Source organism: Choloepus didactylus, chromosome 3 (genome assembly GCF_015220235.1).
Source record: "Choloepus didactylus isolate mChoDid1 chromosome 3, mChoDid1.pri, whole genome shotgun sequence".
NCBI lineage: Eukaryota > Metazoa > Chordata > Mammalia > Pilosa > Megalonychidae > Choloepus > Choloepus didactylus.
In genome coordinates, this window is record NC_051309.1 from 16986692 (window position 1) to 17012133 (window position 25442).

At 40.8% G+C, this 25442-nt stretch overlaps 1 protein-coding gene and 1 long non-coding RNA gene across 14 annotated transcripts in view; one reads left to right on the top strand and one right to left on the bottom strand.

Moving 5' to 3' along the window:
• The window catches only part of LDB2 (LIM domain binding 2), a 413802-nt gene that overhangs the window by 370919 nt on the left and 17441 nt on the right, over window positions 1-25442 (bottom strand). The window lies entirely within an intron of this gene.
• On the top strand, window positions 895-24834 carry LOC119529248. Of its 2 annotated transcripts, XR_005215840.1 has the most exons (4): window positions 910-922; window positions 1040-1107; window positions 1575-1588; window positions 20082-20160. It is a non-coding gene; the product is annotated as an uncharacterized LOC119529248 (long non-coding RNA). The 2 variants fall into 2 exon arrangements; XR_005215839.1 differs by lacking the exons at window positions 1575-1588; window positions 20082-20160 and adding an exon at window positions 24553-24834 and having other exon boundaries at window positions 895-922.

The following is a 25442-nucleotide window of genomic DNA, read 5'->3' on the forward strand; positions in this document are numbered from 1 at the left end:
GGGTATCATCATTCTTTGTCTGGACTGAAAAAGTCTTTGGACTCGTATCTCCACTCTCATTCTCACTTCCCTACAACCTATTCTCTTCACAAGATGCAGAATGAGCTTTACAAAAGTTTAATTCAGATCAAGTCACTCCTGAGCTCAGAACCCTCCAAGGGCTTCCCAGACCACATTAAATAAAATCACAAGTCTTCACCGTGACCTTCAAAGTTTGACATGATCTGACCTGACCTCCTCTCCCACAGCTGTCCTGGCTCCCTCTGCTCCAGGAACCCAGGCATCCTTCTCATTCCCGGGGATGGGCTGATCCACTCCTGCTGCAGAGCCTTCGCACTCTCTGTTCCTTCCATCTAGATACTCTTCCCCAAGATGCTGGCCCAACCCAAAACAGTGCCTGGGACATTGCTGTTCAGTAAAGATTTCTTCAATGAATGATCCTCAGTTTCCCCATTGTAAAGTGGAGATAATGCCCCTCACATTGTTACTATTGACAGTTATTATTTTTTATATTATTAAAGCACAACAAATAACACCAGGAGCATCGCTACACAGTTTGCCTGCATTGTGTTTCATAACCCTGGTAACAACCCAATGGGATAGATATGATCATTATCTCCCACTTTATAGATGAGGAAACTGAGGCACACGGGGAGACTGGTAACCTGCCCAAGTTCACAGCTCTAGTGAGTCATGAATGTGGGAATCAAAGTCAGGAGTTGTCCCCACAGCTAAATGAGCAATCAAGCTGAAAGCATAGCGCTCTTTACAAATGCAAGGAATTACTAACTATTTACATTGCAGCTCACAAGGAGGTCTCCGTTTGCCCTGTGATAGTTGCCCTGGAGATGGATGTGCGTGCCTGTGTTTATACGTTCTATGTCTACTCCGTGAGCCACTGTTACTCAGAGGGACTGCTCAGGTGAAAAGAAGTCTTTTGCTCCACAAAGGACTTTTCTTAAGCACTACTTGGGAAGGGTGTTTGTTAAGTCCATTTTCTAATCAGATAACAATTTGACACCAATTCTTCTATTTGCAGCTGGCACCAAACCCGTCCATTGACTTTATCGTCCTTCGGGTATCTGTGTCGCCTGGAAGGAACTCCGGGTAAGGTACAGGAAAAAGGTGGAGGTATTGTTGGAGCTTCCTGCCGGCCAGCACACTGGCGTATTGTTGGGTTTATTTTTTTAGACTATCACAATTATTTCGGCAACATCCTTTTTCCATCCTGGACCTGATACAATATTTATTGAACTATACAAACTGCGTCAATACACAGTTCTTTCTGTATTGTTGTCCAAGTTCTTTAGGGTATCCTTTATTTCTTTTTTTTCATAATCCATTAAAAGATTTTGCAAATTGCATTTGATCAGCCAACTCCCAAACTGGAAATCACACATTTTTTAAATGAAAAGAGGCCTCAGATAGAACTTTACTCAACCCCTACATTTTTTTTAAACAGATAACAAAATAGCATTCTTGAGATTCCAATGTTACCGGCACTGTACTAAACTGTGTGCTTTGTCTCACCAAACCACTACCACAACATGACTCTTAACATTCCCATTTTACAGGTGAGGAAACGGAGGTAAGGAAAGCTGTGTAATTATCCTCCCAGTAAGTCACAGATGCACGCTACAGAGCCACTGACGACACTGCAGATAAGTGAAATGACTTGTCCTTGAAATATTTTGCCACTTTAACTCACATTCAGCTGAGTTCTGTGAGTAATGCCTTTTCCCAGCAAAGATTCCTCCCTTGTTAAGGCCAGTGGTATGTGCAGGTAATTCATCCGTGTGCCACTTAGTAAGAGCCATTTAACTAGATATTCAACTGCATTTTGAAAACCATAAGCAATATGGCAACGCTGAAGCTGCCACACAGCCTCATTTCTATTTTGCCCTCCTGATTATTTCTATTTGCTCAGGAAAGCAAGCTTTCACAATGGAATCAACATCACGAGAAATGACCCTTTGCATCAGGGGAAAGAGTCACTTTCCCCTACCACGGTCACTCTGGATTCAGTACCTGTGGTGTGACCAGAGTCACAAACTCAGAGAATTGTTACAGAGAACTTGTAGAGCTGGGAGGAGCCGTCTTCATTTCATTCAAAAAAGGAAGCAGAGGCCCAGAGAGAACCGGGCCTTGAAGTGGGCCACGGTCATGTGGAGGCAGATGAATTACTCAAAAGGAAAAAAGAGAAGGAACATGTGTTGAAAACCTTCTATGTGCCAGACACTTAATAATAGCTAACGTATATTGAGTTCTTAATATTTGTCAGGCACTAAGCAAAATGCTTAATGTGAATTTTTTTTAAAAATTAATCCTCACCAACTTTGACTCTCAGAAAGGTAAGTCAGTCATGGAGGTAGGATTCAGAGACTCAAGCTCACCTGGTTATGTGGTCTTTATTTTATTGCAAACATGGGGAAAATGCACACTGAGTGCAGCTCTCTCATGCCCTAATCTAGGCAAAAACTATCGTCTTAATTATAGATTTCTACTGAGACAAACACTGAGCAAGACAGATTGATTTGGGGACCCTGGGAGGTAATATTATCTGCGAGCCCCACAGTCCCTTGCCTTTACCTGCATTTTCCTTACCTGCACCATATCTGTACTTTCCTGCAGCATTTAAATACTCACAGGACTTTAAGAAATGCATCAGAAAAGCATTTTCAGCCCAATTCATAACCTTGGGATTCAGGTACAAGGAGTCCCAATGTCACAGAGAGAACATTCTGTGGTCCCAATGAATGCAGAAAGGCCATCTTGTCATTTCAGTGAATATCACTGCCTCAAATCCAGAGATCTGTATCTAACTGATTCACCTTTGATCAAATTGGAAGAAAATGATAACCAGTCACCTATGAATACAAAATGATAGCAAGGCCCAAGTGGTCAGCCCTCAGATTCCTAGGCCCTTATAAACAGAACCTACACACTGCCATCAGTCAGCTGTGTGACCTCAGGCAAGTCACTCAACATCTCTGGTCCTCAGTTTCTTCATCGTGAAAATAGTCTTGACTGACAAAATGGATGGTCTCTTGCATCCAGAAGCTCTATGATTCCTTGATAAAATGTTCTAAGATGATCTCATTCAACAAGCACCTGTTTCATGCCCATCTTATTCAATGAGACACTCTATAATACTGAAGCAGTATGGGTGGTAAAAACCACACTTGTGGACTGAGAGATGGTTGACAAATTTATTTCATATCCAACAATATAATGACTTTGGCAACACCACGTCCTTACAACATGGATCCATATCTGTCCAGTGAGAAACCTGGATGCCCCAGGGACATTACTACAGCTACAAAAAATCAACTTAAAATCATTTATCAAAAAGTTCACTCATTAAGATTCTACAGATTAAAGATAACAGAGGCCATAATTAAAGGATCACCCTTACAGCAGTTTACTTCATTAGGTATGAAGGACTTTCCCTCATTTGACTATGAGCCCATAAAGAATATGTATGTTAAACATAACCATTGGAAAGTTCATAATTTTTCTGGGTGTGTTCCACCACAGGATGCTTTCTATAGTCTTCTTATGTCTTCTTTAGAGATGGAGAAACTCAAACGCAGACTCACAAAATGATCAAAGGAGATAGAAAAAGAATGTGGGCATGGTGATTATCAGTCACCACCCAACCGGTTTTGCCCTGATCTCTGTAGGTCAGGGTTTCTCCAGCCTCGGCACCACTGATATCTCAAGCCAGCTAGTTCTTTCCTATGGGGTCTGGCTGTCCTGTACATTGGAGGATGTTTAGAGGCCTTCCTGTCTACACCAAAGAGCAGTCAGTAGTGCCCTTCCCCCTTCCCAGGTTGCGGCAACCAAAAACATCTCTAGACATTGCCAAATGTTCCCTGAGGACAAAAACCACCCCAGTTGAGACCCAATGATTTAGATGTTTCTCTAAGAATACAGGATGGATAATAACTCTCCAACTCCCCTGAGGTCCAAGGCCTGGTTGAGCCCTCATTGCTTCTCCCCAGATGATTCTTTTTTTTTTTTTAAATGCAATTGTATCGAGATACATTCACATACCATACAATCATTCAAAGTGTACAATCACTTGTTCACAGTAGCATCACATAGTTGTGCATTCATCACCACGATCAATTTTTTGAACATTTTCATTATTCCAAAAAATGAGAATAAGAATAAAAATAAAAATGAAAGTAAAAAAGAACACCCAAAATATCTCATACTCTTTTTCCCCCTATTATTCATTTACTTTTTGTTCCCCTTTTTTCTATGCATGTGTCCGTACACTGGATAAAGGGAGTGTGAGCCACAAGGTTTTCACAATCACAGAGTCACACCATGTAAGCCACATAGTTATGATATCGTCTTCAAGAATCAAGGCTACTGGGTTGTAGTTCAACATTTTCAGGTATTTCCAACTAGCTATTCTAAAACTAAAAACTAAAAAGGGATATCTATATAACACATAAAAATAACCTCCAGAATGACGTCTCCACTCCATTTGAAATCTCTCAGCCATTGAAATTTTATTTTGTTTCATTTCTTTTCCCCCTTTTAGTCAGGAAGTCTTTCTCAATCCCACAATGCCAGCTCCAGGCTCATCCCTGGGAGTCACATCTCACATAAGGGGAAACCTGCTGACTGTGCTTAGACAGAGACAGGCCACCCAGATGATTCCTCTTGCTTCAACCCTTCTGGCCAGTACGAATCTTCTTCTAAACCACTGGTATTATCAGGCTGGACCCCTGTTCTAAAAACCTAAAGTCCTTTCCTCATTGGCCACAAAGTTGAGTATGTCCAAGAAAATTTAAAATGCGGCCTCCAGGCACGATTTCAGCCCCAGCTCTGGTGCTCCAGCTACATGGTAGCAGCAGACATTTCCCAGACGTGCTGTGCGTGGCCTCGCCTCCTTTACACATTCCGTTCCTCTGCCTGCAATGCCATTCCTGCCCCTCCAGGCAGACTGTGCTAATTCATCCTACCACCCCCCAAACACCTGCCGTGATCCCTGCAGCTGCTCAAGAGCTATTAGCGAAATTCAAATAATTCCTTGCTCAGATGCCCCAGCACCTGACCTCAATCAAGTTACCTAACTGCATTAGCCCTCAGTCTCCTCATCTGTAAGATGGGCACAACAATCCCTTCCTCAAATGGTTGTTGCAAGAAATAAAGGACATCAAGGACCTGCTACATACTAGGTTCTCGATGAAAAGTTCTTTTATCCTGTTGTTTTTACAAGTATATGGAAATTGTTTTATAAGAATGGAGTCTCTCACTGGGCTGTAATATCTACAAGCATTTGGCCAACAAAAATAGAATTTGAAAAGAATTTAAAAAATAGAATTAAAAAAGACCCAGGAATCTGCATTTTAATAGAATCCTTGCCTACTCCTACAGCACACTGATATTTTAAAATTTGCTAGCTAAGAAACTAGAGAGTGAAGTTATATTGAAGTAAGCATGATAAATGCTTTTGAATCCTGAGTAATATTCCGTTTTTGATTTTTAGATCCTTTCCCCCTAGATGTTTGGAGGGAGGTATACAAGCTTGACAGCAGAGTAACTATAGAAACGGCCAGATCTTGTGCCCTCCAGCTCTGGCCCTGGGTGAGTTGCCTCCAAACAGCGCTATCTGCAACCCACGCTGTTTGCAACCGTCAGTAGTTTTTAAAAGGCTTCCAGTTTCCCACGGGAATATAAGGAAATTGGAATTATTAAACCAAACGATAAGAGAAACAGGAACAAAGCCACAGCCCTCCGCCCCTGAAGTCCAGCAAATCTGAAGTTCTTTGTGAAACGTTTATAGAGACGTCAGGGCCCTCAGGGATTGGTCACCGGTAAAAGGAAGGGGACAAGGAAAGGGAAAAGGAAAGCGAGGGTTACAGCTGCGGAGCAAAGGAGCCATCCATCACCAGCGCTTCCTGGGCAACCTGCACATTCCCCATCACGGAGGGCACCGGCTTTGGGGAGCCAAGGACAGAGGAAAAAAAAAACCTCGGTTTGGCTCTATTAGTTAAGTGAACAGACCCCCCCTTAAGTGTATCGATGTATTGACTAACGATTCTGACATCCCGCGTGCTGAGTGCTTGCATGTTTAAAGGGCAAGAGTTACAAATCAACAAGTTATTAATTTAATTTCTCTTTGAAATGGTGCCAAAGGTAGAGAAAGCAGAATGAGAGGGGCATTTATCATGCTTACTTCAGTATAACTTCACCCTCTAGCTTCTTAGCCAGTGAATCTTAAGTATCAGTGTGTTGTAAGAGTAGGCTGGGATGCTATTAAAATGCAGATTCCTGGGTCTTACATTCGGATATTCTGTTTCATTAGGACACAGTTTGGGCCAGGGAATTTGCATTCTTGTTAACCACCCACCACATCAAGTCATGATGCAGTGAGCAGCAAGGGACACTACCTCCCAGAACCAATTTCTGTGTTCTCTCTTACTTGACAACTGCTCATAGATGGCATTTTTTATCCACCTTGTGTGAAGCTGGAGCCACATGACCAAATTCTGTCCAACTGGGGTAGAAATAACATGCACCACTTCCAGACCTGGCTCCAAGACCTTCTGCCCCATCCTTACGTGCATTCTTTGGTTGTTGGTTGATTGGATGCAGAGGAACCAAGGGAAGCCCTGGGCAGGGAAACCAGTGGAGCTGCTACATGGGGAGGTCCCTGAACAATTAAGTGGAGCAGAATCCCACCACTGCCCCCACCAGCCTACACTGGACTGTAAGATGAGTTGGAGGAGCAGGAGCAAACCTTTCTTTTATTAAGGCTCCGAGATTTTATTTTCTTACAGCAGCTAGCCTAATCCGACAAGTGCACGTCACTCTCTTGTACTCCACAATTTAGTTAAAGCCTCATTCTAAAGATCCAGGATAAAAGCTTTAAGGGCAAAATTGGGCAATAAACAGAGAAGAAGGTCAAAGAGTGACTCATCACATCAAAATCCATAGTGCCCTCAGATATAGGAATGACAACTCCTTGACATATAGTAGGTCTCTAGGACTTTCCTTGCACATCCAAGATTGTGCATTAGATCTTGACCCACATTTGGAGGCCAAATTTATGCAGTAAGTATTAGGCTTAGGTAAAACTTAAAAGAAAGACTAAAGATTTGGTCAGGTCAATGATCCTCAAGGTGTTCAAGACCCCTCTTGGGGCACCAGGCATCGCAAAGGAAGCCACCACAGGGACAAGATCTAGACAACTTTAACCATCTCATAGGAAATGGTTCATGCCTAGAGCTTACTTGGTCATCTTGAGACCCATTGGGCTCCACCAGCCTGTATTCAGGAATTTATTGGCCTGAGACCTTGTTCCAGTTCACTAATGCTACCGTTATGCAAAACACCAGAAATGGATTAGCTTTTATAAAGGGAGTTTATTTGGTTACAAAGTTACAGTCTTAAGGCCATAAAGTGTCCAAGATAAGGCATCAGCAACAGGTACCTTCACTGGAGAAAGGCCACTGGCGTCCAGAAAACCTCTGTTAGCTGGGAAGGCACGTGGCTGGCATCTGCTTGCTACCAGGTTGTGTTTCAAAATGGCGTTCTCTAGAATGTTGCTCTTGGGGTGTTTTGTCCTCTCTTAGCTGCAGCTCCTCTTCAAAATGTCACCCTCAGTTGCTCTCCAAAATGCAACTCTTAGCTACTCTTGGGATGTTTGTCCTCTCAGCTTCTCCGGAGCAAAAGTCTGCTTTCAAAGGCCATCTCCAAAATGTCTCTGTAAGCTGCAGCTCCTCTCTCAGCTCCTGTGTATTCTTCAAAGCATCCCTCTTGGCTGTAGTAAGCACGCTCCTTCTGTCTGAGCTTATATAGTGCTCTAGTAAACTAATCAAGGCCGATGCTGAATGGGCAGGGCCACATCTCCATGGAAATTATCTAATCAGGTTATCACCTACACTTGGGTGGGTCACATCTCCATGGAAACACTCATTCAAAGAATTACAATCTAATCAACACCAATGTATCTGCCCACACAAGATTGCATCAAATATAATGATGTTTTGGGGGACATAATACATTCAAACTGGCTCAGCCCTATTGTAGGAAACCCCTGTATTTTGCACAGGAAGGGAAAAATGAGCACAGAACTCTGAGACAAGTCTATTTATAGGAACTAGGGACTGATTGGACAGCAGGCTTAAGCTGGAAAACCCATCTGGGAATCTCTTTCAGCCTCTGTGATAACAAGGATGCTACAGGCTCCAAGAGAGTGGCCATCGTCTGTCTGGTAAATGTCTTCTCAAGCTAGGAAGCCAACTCTTTAGATGGAGGGGGAAGCATCTGCAACTTCTCTGTTCTTTCATAAAAGCAAAACTAGCTTCACTCCAGAAGAGCTGTGACAGAGTATGTGGTTCTTTACTCCACCAAGGCAGTCTACAATCCCTCAAAAATGATTCAATTTGACTTGGAAAAAGAGAAGAGATGGGGCATTCATCTCCGAGAACTCAAGGATGGGATCTTCAACTCATACTTCCAGCTACACTGGCTTTCTTGTTGCCCCATGAACACAACAAACTCATCCCCACCTTTGTGTTTGCTGCTCTTTGCCTAGAATTTTCTTCCCCTTAGACCTTCCTGTGGTTCTTGCATCCACTTCACGCAGGTGTCTGTTCCAGTATTTCCTCAAAGAGACCTCCTCTCATCGCCCTTTCTAAATCAGCTACCACCATTCCAGTCACCCTCTAACCCCTTGCCCTATTTTATTTTTCTTCAACATCCTTATCTCCAGATAAATGTATAACAATTGTTGTTCTAGCATAACAGGATATCTACAGAGGGCTCTGTGATAAGAGCTGGGGACCTGGAGAAAAGGAAGGTGATTATGCAATCATTTGTTTTTCCTAAATGCCATTTAAAAACTATCCATACGCCAAAAGGCATCTATATGGAAAATACACATGATACAAGATTATGAAAATGTAGGTTACAAAGAAGAACGCTGCACTTGCAAGTACATTGAAAAGGACTGGGATAAAATAGTCAAATATTAGATTAAGATGAGGAATAATGGGTAGTAGGTCTTTATTTTTCAAACTTCTGTATACTATTTTATATTACTTTATTAACTTTATATTACTTTTATTAATTTTAAGTATGTGTTCAGTGAGTAGAATAACTGAATTAAATAAATTAAGAATACCATAACATCCCAGAAAAGGCTATCTGGTCTAACACATTCACTTGACATATGAAGAAATTAAGCCTCAAAGAAAACTGACTTGCTCAAGGTCATACTCAGTATTAATCAATGCAGAGACAGAATAAAAACCACTGCATTATGTTCCAGAATCATTCAAAGAAGGGAGCCATAAAGGGGGCTAGAGATGGGAAAAATAATCCTTACTCCACTGATGTGTCAATTAAGATAAGATGCAAAAGTTTCCTCAATCTTAGTAACAGCACCAGTACTATTATTTTTTCCCTATATTGATCAAATATAAAAGACTTGGAACAGAAATGGTTCTGTGTGACTTGAGTGACTTCACTAGTTTGATTAATAGTATTTCCCAAAGGTGGTCACGCTAACATGCTTCTCATCTCTTGGAGATTGAATAACGTACCCCACAAAAGACAGTCTTCATCTTAATCTGCATTCCTGTGGGCATGAAAACATTTATATATAGGATTTTGAAGATATTATTAGTTAGGGTGTGGCTGAATTGAATCAGCATAAATCTTACTGCATATTATTGGAGACATTATAAGGAGGATATTTCAGTCAAAGAAACCGGAAGATATAGAAGTTAGAAGACAGAAAAAGCTATTATAAGGAGACCAAGGACATCGCCATGTGAGAGAGACAGAGATGCAAGTCAAGAAACCAAGAACTGTGGCAAGCCATCGCCAGAATGCTACCAGCCCGGGAAGAAAGCATGGCCTTGCTGATGCCTTGACGTGGGGCTTCTGGCTTCTAAAACAATGAGCCAATAAAGTCTTGTTGCCAACCCATTGTGTGGTATTTGTCGTAGTGGCTCTGGCACGCTGACACCATCCCACATGCCCTTCTTACAATATGATATCGCTATTACTACATCAGGAAGGGAGAGTCTCTATTCCTTCCCTCTGAACCTGATCAGACCTTTATGACTGCCTTGACAAACGGAATCTGGTGGAAATAACATTGTAGGACTTCTGAGATGGGTCTTAAAGGCAATATAGTTTCTGCAGGCATCCTCCCTCTCTTAGATGCTCACCCTTGGAACCCAGCTACCACATGGAGAAACTATATTGGTGTTCTGGTCAACTGACATCCCAGCTAAGTTCCAACCAACAACCAGCATCAAGCATCAGATATGTGAGTGAACAAACCTTCATCTGATTCCTGTCCCCAGCTTTGGAGCAAAGCCCTACCCAAATCATGGCTTCATAAGCAAAATAAATGTTCTTCTTTTAAGCCAATAGAAAACTGGAGCAACTAGTAAATTAGCAAAATATAGGGCAGGCAGTACCCAAGATTTGCAGTGTTTTCTGGGTAGAGGGACTATAGCAAATATAGTTACTTTGATACTTAATCTCTTGAACTTGAAATGGTAGAGAGGGCTATTTGGGAATGGAGAAATAAGCACCAACAACTCACTGGAAGAAGATAATAATAGCACTGAGATTTAAAGGCAGTGGGGGAAAGAGGCAGTCTGTATCAGACAGTTAGAAAGACCCTTCAATGTGATGAAATCAAGGAGGGAAAATATTGGGCATTCATGCTCCAGTGGCACCCTGCTATGCACATAGCAGACATCCATAATCAGAGTCAGCATTCTAACTCTAACCTAAATGGCAGCTTCAAAATAATTCAGCAGCATCTACCACCCATCTGTTGGAGGTGCCACATGAAATGAAATAAATCCGTTTGCTTTCTGATGCAGTAAATTACCATGGCACAGAAAGATTATGTCATTATTATTAGGTAAAGACGCATTAGTTAAGGATGCATTTTTTAAACCTTTCTCTAAATCACATTAGAATCACTGACCTTAAGGATTTAAATGGATCTTAAGAGATTATCTGATCTAGCTCAATATTCAAGAAAGTAAGGTATTATTCATTTCATTTTACTTTTGGGTCAATTGAGGCTCAGTAAAGTTAAGAGACTTGCCCAGAGAGTCCCAGCTTTAATGCGTTGGGCAAGAAGAGAGAACAGACCTCTATATTTAGGGCCTCCTGATAGAATTATGATTTTTATTACTCAAGAATCTGTAATTGTTTCAACCACAGATTCTTAGGTTCTAAGGTTACAGTTTTAGTTTCATGGCTGCTGAAACAAATGCCATACAATGGATTGGCTAATAACAGGAATTCACTGGCTCATGGTTTCAGAGGTTATAAAGCTTGCTCCCTCCCAGGGTCAGTATCTTCCGGCTGGCCAGCAATCTTTGGGTTCCTTGGTTTTTCCATCTCATGACAATGCACATGGCAGCGTCTTCTCCTTTCTCTTCTGGGTTCTGTTGACCTCCAGCTTCTGGCTGCTTCCCATGGCTTCTCTGTCCGTGCCTTCTCTATAAGGCTTCCAGTAATGGATTAAGACCCATCCTGATTCAGTCGGGCCACATCTTAACTGAAGTAACCACATCAGAAGGTCCTATTTACAATGGGTTCACAGCCACAGGAATGGATTAAGATTAAAAACATGTTTTTCTGGGTATATAATTCCAAACTACCACAGGCCATTTGTAGATTTCAGTATGCAAATTAATGGCTGCCAAAGTGGGAGTATTTTGCTAAATAAAATGCACAGTAAACACTGCTGGTTCTATGGATTCCTAATATCACAGGAGTCAGAATCAGCACCCACCCCACCCCATCGTCTCCCCAGCTCTGGAACCAAAGAAAGGTGGCAGAATCTCATGGTAAAGCCAAACCAGTATTTCACCCAAGGCAGATGGAAAAGGCTTCAGGTATGTGTTCCTTTCAAGAAACAAAGGCCAGATTAGTGGCTATACAGTGTGTCACAACAGCATTCCATCTGCTAGTAGGGTACTGACGGACTGTCTCAGTCCCTCTCTTTAGCCCAGTCACTTGACCTCTCTGAGCCTTCCTTTCCTCTGATGGAATGATGCTGCTGATAACAATGATGATGGTATCAGTTACCTGGCTATTGCGCCTCAGGATTTTACAAAAATTGCATCATTTAATCCACAACCACACTATGAGGCGGGTGTCATGATTGTTATTGTATCCCCTTTAATCAGGTGAGGAAGTGACACCTAGAGAAGTTCAGTAACTGGCCAAAGTACACACAAGTAGTAAAGGGATTCAAATTATAAATCAAGCTTAGGCAAGACAGTTCCAAAAATGGGATTCTAGTATGCAAATGAAAAATATTTCACAAATGCCTGAAGTTATGGTAAAGCTAGATCATGCAATGCTGAACCATCCAAAATCGAAGTGGCAACATCTGCCAACCTTCTCCAGGGATAGGGGTTGTTCTAAAGAGAAAATGAAATCAGGTGTGATGGTGCCTCTAACACAACCATATTATATGAAGACTCTAGCATTATTAATTCATCTAATTCTAATAACATCCCAACAAAGTGCTTAGTATCATCACTTGCTATCACCTCACATTTTTTTTTTTTTTGGATTGTGCACTTTATTTATTTTTTTTAATTTTATTTTGAAATACATTCAAACTTACAGGAACAGTTGCAAAAATAATACAAATCCCATACACAGAACTCCAGCATACCCTGACCCCCCTCCCCCGATACCCCGATCCACCAACTTTAACATCTTGTCACACTACCATTTCTTTCTTTTCCTCGCTCCCTCCCTCCCTATTTCTCATCCATCATCTATTGATCTGTCTTCTGAACATATGAGAGCAAGCTGCACACATCCTTGAACAAACAATATAATTTACATATACATTTCCCATAAACAAGAACATTCAGCTAAGAAGTTCAAGAAATTCAACATTGATATAAAGCTTACATTCTATATTTCCTTTTTTTTTTTTCTTATGTCCCAACTTTGTCCCTTTGAGCCTCCTCTCCTCCATCCTCAGATCCTATCCAGGATCAGGATCATCCTTGGCATTTAATTGTCATTATCTATTTAGACTGTCTTTTTTTTTTTTCCTTCGATTGTGGAAACATACATACAGCCTAAATCTTCCCATTCCAACTCCTTCCTAGCATTCCATTAGTGGGATTAATCACATTTAGAATGTTGCAATGCCATCACCTTCCCACCATCCATTACTAGAAATTTCCCTTCATCCCAAACAGAAACCCTACACTCATTTCTTAACTCCCCATTGCCCCTTCCCTCAGTTCTCGTAACCCCTACTCTACTCTTCATCTCTATGGTCATATTCTCTGACACTTTCTTTGTGTTTACCATGGGGCTTAAATTTAACCTCTTAAAACTATAACAATCTTGTTTTTCTTTGATACCAACTAAACTTCAATAGGACATATAAACTATGTTCCTATACTCCTCCATTCCCCCACCTTTATGTAGTTCTTGTCAAAAATTACCTATTTTACATTGAGTCCGACACCACTGATTTATCATTACAGTTTGTGTATTTTAGATCCTGTAGGAAGTAAATAGTGGAGTTACAAATCAAAAATACAGTAGTATTGGTATTTATATTCACCATGTGATCTTTACTGGAAATCTGTATTTCTTCATGTGGTTTCAGTCAATTGTTTAGTGTCCCTTCCTTTCAGCCTGCTCAATTCCCTTTAGCATTTCTTATAGGACTGATCTACTGGTGATGAAGTCCCTCAGATTTTGATTACCCAGGAATGTTTTCATCTCCCCCTCATTTTTACTCTCCAGGTGTTTGTGAATTTTCTAAGTCTCTGATGGTTATTGACCTCTATTTGTATTCCATTGTGGTCAGAGAATGTGCTTTGAATAAATTCAATTTTTTTTTTAATTTATTGAGGCTTGTTTTATGTCCCAGCATATGGGCTATTCTGGAGAAAGATCCATGATCACTAGAGAAGAATGTGTGTCCTGGTGATCTGGGATGTAATGTTCTATATATGTCTGTTAAATTTCTCTATATCTCTCTCTCCTTTCTTTGTTTCTCTGTCGGTAGCACTCCCTTTAGTATCTGAAGTAGGGCAAGTCTTTTATTAGCAAAATCTCTCAGCATTTGTTTGTCTGTGAAAATTTTAAGCTCTCCCTCAAATTTAAAGGAGAATTTTGCTGGATAAAGTATTCTTGGTTGGAAATTTTTCTCTCTCAGAATTTTAAATGTCATGTCACTGCCTTCTTGCCTCTATGGTGGAGGCTGAGTAGTCACTGCATAGTCTTATGTTGTTTCCTTTGTATGTGGTGAGTTGCTTTTCTCTTGCTGCTTTCAGAACTTGCTCCTTCTCTTCAGTATTTGACAGTCTGATCAGAATATGTCTCAGAGTGGGTTTATTTGGATTTATTCTATTTGGAGTTCACTGGACATTTATGCTTTGTGTATTTATATTGCATAGAAGATTTGGGAAGTTTTCCCCAACAATTTCTTTGAATACTCTTTCTAGACCTTTATCCTTCTCTTCCCCTTCTGGGACACCAATGAGTCTTAAATTTGGATGTTTTATTTTATCTATCATATCCCTGAGATCCATTTTGATTTTTTTGATTTTTTCCCCATTCTTTCTTTTGTTCTTTCATTTTCCATTCTGTGGTCCTCGAGGACACTGAGTCATTGTTCACCTTCCTCTAATCTTATGAGTATCCGGAGTATTTTTAATTTGGCCAACAGTTTCTTTTATTTCCATAAGATCATCTAATTTTTTATTGACTCTTGCAATTTCTTCTTTATGCTCTTCTAATGTCTTTTTTATGTGCTTTATATCCTCTGCCATGCTCTTATTCATGTCCTTTATATCCTGTGCCATGCTCTCATTGTTTGTCTTTAGTTCCTTGATTAATTGTGCCAAGTACTATGTCTCTTCTGATCTTTTGATTTGGGTGTTTTGTTTTGGGTTCTCCATATCATCTGGTTTTATCATATGCTTTAAAATTTTTTGTTGTTTTTGGCATCTTGGCATTTGCTTTACTTGATACGGTTCTTTCTGAATATAAAATATATCAATCTCTAATTTGTCAGATCTACAGCTTGGTGGCATATACTTTCTCTAACTAACCAGCAGATGGCATCCGCAAGTCAACTATTCCCTTCAAGTCGGTTCTCCCCAACTTTGTCTTTGTGGTGTGTGGGGATCTGATTGTTGTGGGGTTCAATTGGTGCACTAAGTTTGGGTGTGTTGTTGGTGCTGTCCACCCTGAATGTGGGGTGTGTGTCTGGGTGGTTAGGGAGGCAGGGCAGCTTTAATCATCAAACTTCCCAGGTGTTACCAGAGATTTAAGGCTGTTGCAAGAGTCTAAGCCTTCATTTCAGTCTTGCCACAGATTGTCTCTGCTGCTGACCCACAAGTCCTTGGTATTGGCGTAGGGTCCCTGGGATTTCTGAGTGGGTCCCCCTTCTCAGCTGTGCTCTTCCAGGACCTCTGCTGAGGGAAGGCTGTACCACATCACAAGTGTGCACCAGCCCTCCAGGGGAAGCCCTGGGCTGCCGGGCCGTGTAGGGGCGGTCCCAGCCTGCTATAAAGATGGTTGAATGGGGCATGTTAATTTCCCCCTTTTCACACAGCTCTGCCTTCTGAGTGCCAGGACAATTAGCTGTGGGTGCACTAAAGGCCACTGTCCATGGCCAATATTGTGGCATATGCACGGTGCTGCAGGAAACACTCCCCATCACACTGGGACCCTTGGAGCAGCTCTGGGCTATGGCTCCAGCCCTGGGCAGGAGCCTCCCCAGCCCACCAGGGAGATGGCTGCAAAGGGGCATGGTTTCTTTCTCCTCCTTGCTCCCCTCTGCCACCCTGCCCAAGACAATCAGCAGCAGGTGTGGGATGGGCTATCCTCCACGCCAGGCACCGAGGCGTAGGCTCAGCTCACTCCTGCTATGCTCACCGCTGTATCCGTAGCTGCTTCCAGGTTTGTTTTTTGTTTCTTTTTCCAAAAAAAGAACTAGTTCATCTCCAAACACCAACCCATGGTTTCCCCACACCTCAGGACAGCTGCTGGACTTTCAGCCGGCTCACTCACTCATTTCAGAATGCAGACTCCCGGTTTCACCAAATGCACGGTCCCTGTGGATTTAGCAGACCTTGTCTGGCTGGTGCATCTCTGGAAATGGTGTTCTGGGTCATTTTCTGGTTTTTATCTAGTATTTTTCATGGAGGTGTTTTTTTGCCCTGTCTCACCTAGCCACCATCTTAGGTTCTCCTCTATCACCTCACATTTAAAAGCGAAGAAACTGAGCTTACATAGGAAATGGCTGGCTTGGAATTCAAGTGCAAATAGTCTGGTTCTATAGCCTGAAATCACAACCACTGCACTACGGTTCCTCTAAAAATTATGATTAGTGAGGTAGGAAGTTTCTACATCCTAAGAGTATATAGTTCATATGATTTATTCCCTGAATTTGGAGCTGGTGATCACCGGTAGGTAGATGTTTACTTTCTCCAATGATATTTTTGATCATTCTCCACCTTAAGCATCTGAAGAATATCCAGCTGTTTTTTATATTCTTAATTTGAAAGTGATCTCAGAGATCCACATGGAGATCCATGGACAGTACTCAGTTAAGTTCCTTGAGTCCATTAGCTTCCTCGCAGCCTCGTCTCAGACAGTCATCGAAGCTTTGAGGACTTGTTTGTTCAGAGTGAAAATGACATGACATTGATAGAGTGGCTGGGCATATTGGAGAGCTATTCAGCAACAGCCCTGGAAATGACTGAGGCTTTACCCACCTTCCACAAATGCTCAACTGGAAAATGTCACTGGATTTTCTGCAAGATGGATGCAGAGATATGTCACCAAGTTCAGAGGCCAGAAAGAAATGCAGAAGATGCAGTGGATACCCAATGGCTGAAAGGCTAACTCAAACCATATTATACGGGGGAAATGCTGAGCAAGCCCAGACGTCTCCCACATAGACAGAGGCAGCAGGCAGCAGGACTCACTGAATTCATTGCAAGGAAGAGATTTTGAAGTCTTATCCAGATTCAGAGATTGTTAGAATTGGAAGGAAGCTTAAATGTCACAGCAGTTCAACTTCCTTATCTTACAGATAAGGAAAATGGTGGTGAGGAGGGTAAGTGGTCCCTCAAAGTCACAAAGCTGATTAGGGGTTCTGCAGTCCTGCTGGGGGTAATATATGTGAGTGGAGGGTGGCCTCAGCTGGAGGGCGTGGAGCTCTGTGGGCCACCCCCAGCCACCAAGACCCTGTTGGATCTGGCCCCTGACTATCTCTGCAGCCTGCTTTTCTCCTTGTGTCTACTCTGCACTCACAACAAGGGCCTCCTTGCTTTCCTTTAGCATATTAAGCTTGTTCCTGTCTGAGGACCTTCACACTCAATGCTCCCTCTGCCTGGAATGCTCCTCCCTCAAATAGCCATATGTCACATACAGTGTGCTGGAGCCCACTCATATTGGTTATCTGATGGCTAAATTTTCAAGAACTTTGTGAGCCAGCTGCTTGCAATTAAATAAATTATGTTAAAAACAAAGGAATAAATACTCAAAACTCATCATTCCCTAATTATTTTACTACATTTTAACACTATCTGTGCTCTTAAGGCTATTTGTTTCTATTACATCTGCATGGTATATAATGCTATATAATGGTGTGCATCTCTTTTCTACTCAATGTTCAATAATGCCACACTGGTAGCTTGAAATCAGCTGCGACAGGAGTTTTTACACCACAGAAATTGGCAAATGCTACATATCAGGATTTGTTTTATTTTTTTGTTGATTGTCTAGGCTTAAGAAAGTGATGGAGAAAATGTTAATAATGCAGATTAAATTTAAAAGTGTGTCACATCTGTAGCATTACACTGTGAATAGCACACAAAGTTTGAACTTTGAGGAAAGATCCTTCCAGTATTTGAAAACTATTAACCTATTCAGCCAAGAAGTAGATAACTTTATTCTTACTTGTTAAAGAAAAGAAAGTATCAATTAACATTCATGTCAGAACTATAATACATTTTAGCCAATTGAAGCCATAGTTTGTCTACAAATACAAGAATCAATGGAAGTATTTTGAGAATAAATTAGCTAAATAGAATTTATAATAAAAAGTATGGTATATTTTATTATTTTTATCTGTGAATTGTGTACTAAACTAATGTCTATACATATGCACGGTTTTTTGGAGAGCCAGTTGAACATTTCCCACCGTAACCATGATCTGATTCCTGTACTTTATCTGGTCTTTGCTCAAATGCCATCTCTTTAGAGATCTTCTCAAACCGCATTATCTAAAATAGCTTCCCTCATAAGGATGCTCATTCCACTTTGTTTTTCCTCTTAGTATTTAGCACTACTCACCATTACATTGTGTATCTATTTGTTTACCTCTGTGTTACCTTATTCATCCACTAAATTGTAAGTTCCACAAGAGTTAAAGAACGGTTTTGGCTACTGCTTTTTCTCCTGGCTCGTGGCAGATGCTTAATAAATATTTTTGAAATAATGAACGAGGAAAACATACTTTCTCAGATTCTCAAGGAAATGCAGAGCATCTTCTAAATAAATGTAGGCAGGACCCTAGATTCCTCTCATATTGTTACAATCATGAAGAACATTTGCAAGTAGTCTGGAAATCAGTGTAAGAAGGAAAAAAACAATAGTGAAGAGACGCTACAGCATTTGATCAGTGTGTGTGACCAGGCTCTGATTATTACTTAATTTTTCATAGTGTCAGCAAAAGATGACAAGATCTACAATCATGTGTCTTATAACTCATGCAAGAAAAAAAGCAGAGAAAGCAAAAGATCACCATGTACTGACGCAGACTGAGCATATCACTTGCAAGGTAGTTTGCCTGTTTCTCAGGCCTCATTCCAAGTGTCCATTGAGAAATCAGCAGCCAGGGAAAGCAATCAGGTAAGGGAGATGTTCACCACCTAGTGGGGGCTCAGACAGGTGGAGAGGCAGCGTGGTATAAACGCTGTGATGGAGGAGGGCATATAAGTCAACCCCACACACCCGAAGAGCATTTAGGCCCCCCTGGGAACATTTAGCCCAGCGGTGAGAAGCCCGACAGCTACCAGATGAGTGGCTTCCCATATTTTGAGAACGCAATGCTGTTTTGCAGAAGAGAGAATGAACTTGTTCCATAGAAGTTTAAAGCTCAGAAAAGGACCTATGATGGAAAGGGACTGAGAGACAGACTCGAGTTTAAATTTTTAGTTTCTTTTAACAACCGGAACTCTAAGACAACGGAATGGATTGATTAAAAATGATGGCTTTTCATCACTGAAAGTGCTGGAGCTGAGAATAGGGATGGGCCAGGGCTGGTGGAAAAGAGCCTCTGGCATTGGGCCCATGGCTAGTGTTGATGGCTTTGATAGTCTCTACACACACAGAAACTTAAGACCAGCAAAGCTCTTTGTCCTTATGTTTTCTACACTCTTACCTTACATCTTAAAAAAAAAAAAAATTGTGTGAATTCAAAACCTGTTTTCTAAGGCAAAGAATGTTCATGGCATATTTTTAACTAAGCACTATTCTGGGAAGACAGCAGTGGTGGCAGAGTATTTTTTTTCCAAATGATTTTATTGATATATAATTTACATATCATCAGAAGTCATATGCTTGAAGTGTGCAATTCAGTAATTTTTAGTAAATGTACGGAGTTGTACAACTATAATCACATTCCAGTTTTAGCACATTCCCAACCTCCCGATAAGATCCCGCACACCCATTTGTAGGCAGTCTCGTCACCACCCCTAATCACTGGCAAACACTAATACACTTTCTGTCTCTATGTATTTGCCTTTCTTGGACATGCCATATAAAAGGAATCATACAATATGTGGTCTTTTGTAACTGGCTTCTTTCACTTAACGTTATGTTTTTGAGGTTTATTTATGTTGTAGCATGTATCAGAATGGATTCCTTTTTATGGCTGGATAGTAGGGCATTGTATGGATATATGGATATACCTCATTTTGTTTATCCACTCACCAGTTAATGGACATTAGGGTTGTGTCTACTTTTTGACTTTTATGAATAATGAAAGCATGATTTTTTAAATCTCCCCATAGGGTCCACATAAAACAGAGTGGTGCAAAACCAAACTCTGGAAGAAATATGCAATGAAATTAGAAGACAAGACCAGAAAGGGATGGATTATATATTTTAAGGTAATACATAGGAAGGAAAATATTTTAAAGTCCAGTTTTATACAATATTTGATGAAAAAGTGTTCAGAATATATTTTATTTAAGGATGCAGGTTACAAAACAGTAAGTGCAGTGAAATCCCAAATGTCTATATCTGTAATTTCATTAATCTGAACATGCACATTTCTTCCAATATCAATGGCTCTGGGCTGGGAAGTCTCAATCAGTTTATGATTTAATGTGTCTGTTGACCAGGCAACAGTCAAGTCCTCGTTGTCACTGCATGTGTGCCAATATCAAAATCAGAAGCATCATAATTTGCAGACTGGCTATGAATGGCTTGGAAGAAAATGAGAGCCAGAAGTAGATCATTCTTTAACCCTTCGGCATCAAATGGTTGCAGCTAAGAGTCAGAGAGACTGTACATCCAACAAGTTTAGCTACATTCCTGAAAATGGAATTCAAAATTAGGAAAGTTCTACATAACACAAAGCCTGCTTCAGACTTCAGAACCCAATATCAATGCTGTTTTTTTTTGGAAGGGTTATTTTGAGGAATGCTGCCTCATCAATGTTGTGATGGCACAGAGCAGGATCTACTGCATGGAAAATCATGGGCAACACGAGTCAAAGAAAAATTCTGTAAAGCTATCTCCTGAAAAGTTATAGCTTTGTGGTTTTATACCTTTTATTTCTATACCATCACTCTCCTGGGAAAAGCTGGAGTGAAACATGTATGCCTAATCTACCATATTTAACCAGAAACCATGCTCCTTAAGGACTTTTTCTTCTGCCACATCTTTTCCCGTTCCAGAGTCAAAAAATACATACATTCTTTTAGCTGTTTTAATGCTTCAATGTTTATACCTCAGTTTTTAATCTCTTTAACGTATGGGGGTTGCTGACAAGGTTTTACTGGTGTTACCGTCAAGGGATAAAAAGAATTCTGTTCCTTAAAAATGCTTGTAAGTCACTATGTTGACATCTGCTACTAGTTGCCTGAATATGAAGAATCTTAGGAATACGTAACCAGTTGATTTCACTTATATCCCTGTTTATGGATGTACAAGAGTGTTATTTGATTTTTTAAAAAAAATGTCTAATTAAGTCTAAAAGAGCTCTTTAAATTAGTATAAAACAAAAATTTTATGTGAAAAGGGAAGGTGACTTGAGCACCCAAATATAAGCAGGTAGAGACAAACGTGTAACAGCCACCAAACTTGAATGTCTTCAGCATTTGTGGAGGAAGAAGCAGAAGGAAGCTATGAAAAGTCTGATGGACCAGAAAATAAGTATACCAACAACAGCCAACAGGTATTTCCTGGGAAGTGAGGCAGCACAATTGGGGTCTCACAGCAGAAAATGGGGGGGGGGGGCAGGAAACAGGAGGCAGTTAATACCAAAAGAGTTACTTAATACTATACAAGAGACAGGTTGTTACTGGGACAGCCTTCTGAGCTTGCTGGCAAAATTCTGATGGGCGGGGGGCATGGAGTCAGAGGATGCTCACCTCATTCCAACTCCTTAAATTACATAAAACTGGTTGGTTGGTTGATTGATTGGTTGATTTTAAAATACATTTTGGAAATCACCATGGTTACTTGATAAAATGCAAATCCTGTGCCACACTCCAGAGCTACAGAATTAGAGTTTGAGAGTGAAGCCAAGGAATACTAAAGAACATTCAAATGTATGTAGAAGGAAATAAGTTTGTGATTGATTTTACTTAAAATTATTTTAAAAGTCAGCTGCATATCAGAGTGAATCATATGTTTAGTCACTAGCAACAGTTCTTCCAATTTTACAAAAGAAAATTTTGTTCGGTAAAAGAGTCTCCATCTAGAGCCATCTCCTGATCTAGACTGATACAGAGGAGGCATAAGAGTATTCTCGGCAATGACTCAGAGTCCTCTCGAGGGTTGCAAGAACCTTCAGAGTGAGGAACATCTGATTATGTAAGCAGCCAGCCAAGGCTAGGTCCTCTCCAAGGAAGAGGCAAAGGCCCTGTCTCACTTTGGGGTTGGCACTTGTCTTATGAAAGCAGCTCACGCAGTAGCACCACAAAGAGAGCTTTGGCATCCATAAGGTACTCTGCATTCTCCTCCTCCCACTCCTATCTGGCGCCCCCGACAACCCTCATTGGTAAGCAAGGGAGTCATTAAAAAGGAAATGGAAAACTCAGCCAAGGAGGCCAGAGGAGTAGATAGGAGCAGGAGGCGGGGGCTAGGACCCAGGTGTAGGGCTCCAGTCCCGCCTGGTTCCCATGGGGCCTTCCCACACCTCCTCAAAGCCCCAAACTCATCTTGCATTACCAGGTTTCAGAGCCACTGAAGGTTTGGATAATCTGACTATGCTTGGCAGAAATTCTTCTTAAGTACCCTACGTGCGGTGCACAATTTCATAAACATTTAGTATTCTGGATCTATTTCTTTCTCTGCAACACCTACCGAGTTGATTGATAATTTATGCAAGGGTGATGTTCTGCTAGATTTAGATCTGGGGGGTGCACACCTCTGCCCTGAAGCTGCCTCTAATTTTCCAACTTTATTTTTCCTTAAACGAGGCAAAGCTTGGTAGATACAAAAGTTCCAACAGCTAAAGCCTGAAGTTTAAAAGGTAAGAGTTGTTAGGGTCACCTTAACACCTCCATATTGCCACCTTCTTCTGTATAACATTTTTTCTCTAATAACGGACGATGAATGTAAATCCTAATGTACATTCCGTTTTGCGTGCAATATGGGTTAGTTACTGTTGCTATGGCAACCTTCACTTTTGCATTTACTGATTTTAATTCTGTGACATTTGCTGACTTTAGTACAATGTAAAGTTTATAAATATAACATACAGGTTTGTGGAGTTTTTTTTTAAAGTATTCAATTTGCAAAGCTAATTCTACCACAAATCTCTAGGTATATCACGGGTGAAGAAAAAAAACATTAACTGATGCCAACTAACAGTAATCAGCAAACAGGCTATTTCCAGAAATAACTATTTCCATCAATCTTCAAAATCTCCTTTCACTAACCAAATGCCACATCCAGTGAATAAGCCACCTATCCATTGATTCAGTGATAATTGCCCAATGTACAATTTGTACAGAGCTTTTTTTTTTCAAAACATTTTCAAATACATTATCCATTTTATCTTTACCAATAACCTGGAAAGAGAGGCAGGGAAAATTTGGTTTGGAGAAAGAGAATGGCCTCCCTTAGAGACTACTTTCAATCTGGGACAAGCAATGTATTGACTTTCAACTACAGCTTCAAGCAACTGCTTGCAAAAATCATCCTCTTTCCTTCTCATACCCAGTCTTAGTCATCATTGCATCTTCAGAATCTAGTACAGTTCCTGAAAATGGAATGAATGCATTTCTCTTTCTCTAAAAGTCCCTAAAATTCTTTGATTCTCTGATTATTAACATTTAACAGGCATAGAAACTGAGACCTAGAGTCAATGACCACCTAAAATCACCTGGCAATGAATTTGGAAAGTATATGCATCAACAAACATTTATTGAGCCTGTTATTAAGCACTGAAATACATTTATAATGAGCACCCAATACATTCTAAGGTATTTCCACAGGCACATGTGAAAATCCATCTCACTCCTGTACAGCCATAGAGGAGTAAATTATTTTGTGAGTCTCCCCAAGGGAAGCCTGGATGCAGGTTGAGGTGCCCCCACACACACGCACACACACGCAGATACAAAAGAGATCACGTACAAGAAGCATTTTAAGTGGTTCCATCAAAGTCTGTACATTCAATAAAAGGAACAAATTTAACCAGTATTTATTGAGCCTCCACTTTGTACAAGACACTGCTAGGCAATCTTGGAATAGCAAAGTGTCTACAGTTGTATCTGAAGAAGAGGAAAGGAGATGAAAGAAAGCCATAATGCCATACTTACAGCTTATAGGAAAAAGGAAGACAGGCCAACAAAATGGCAAATGGGCTTGATCAGAAGAGCTTTTCAAAGACAAGAGGCACTTGAAAGAAAACAGGACCACTAATAACCAAGAAACAGAGAATAATGAGGACTCAAAAATAGAGAAAAGAATGAACTCTTAATCTTCGTTTAAAAAAAAAAAAGAATATTGAACAAACTGGTAAATAATGAAGATGTTATAAAAGTAGAATCTAAGCAAAAGCAAGTAAGGGAAAGAGGCTTGAGAAATACACAGCTCAGCGGAGGGAGAGAAGGCTATGGAGGAGTTTGATAGAATTGATGGACATTGAGGGTATGCAGGTGGATTTCAGATGGATTCTGGGAAGCAGGTAGGGTGGAATATCATTAAATTATACTCTGAGTTTGGGCTCAATGACATAGGTACATGCAGTTGACAAGAATGACTATAGATGAATCCTGAGGTTGTCTCTACTCTCTATTCCAGCCACCCTGGAGTTATGCTGTAGACTTCTCCTACCCAACACCCTCCAATGGATCATCATCAAGCACTCTCCATTTTGTCCCCAGAGATCTCCATGGGTTCCCCCACTCACTTATTGCCTCCATGTTGATCCAATTCACCAATATCTTTTGCCTAAAAAACTGTAATATCCTTCTCTAACATTTCTTCCTGCATAGGCTATTAAATCCTTCCAAACCATTCTCTTCTCAGCAGCCTGAATGATGTTTTCAAAATGCAATTCCAATCACATGCCCTCTCTCAACTCCCCACCAAAAGGAACACACTTCCTAATGTTCTTAAAATAAAAGTCAAAAGCCTTAATATGGCCTGGCCCTGGTCCAGTGTGGTCTACCCCCAACTGGTAACTTCAGCTTGCGTCTTGCATCTCTCCCAGGCTATCCACACTCCAGACAACCTGGCCCCTGCCTCCCACAGGACCTTTGCCCTTGTTATTCCTGTTTTAGAATGTTGTCCTGGTGGCCCACCTTCATTTTTCTAGTTAAATTCCATTCATTCTTTGAAATCTCAGCTGAAGCATCACTTCCTTGACCATTGTTCTCCACCAGTTTAAATCAAGTTCTAATGCTGTCATAGATATATGCTTGATTTCTCCACTGCACTTATCACTTTGTGTTATTTGGTGTCCCTTCTACCCATTGTAAAGAAATGTTAATTAGTGTGATTATTTAATTACTATATATCTCCCTTACTTGATTTTCTGAAGAAAGGCCAGGTCTGTTTTTACACACTATTTTAATGGTAAACACTTGACCCTGTGCTCAATAAGAATGAGCCGAATGAAGGAATGAATAGGATTCTAATGCATCTGCTCAGGACTATTGCTAGATAGTCAAATCCAAACTCCTCAGTTA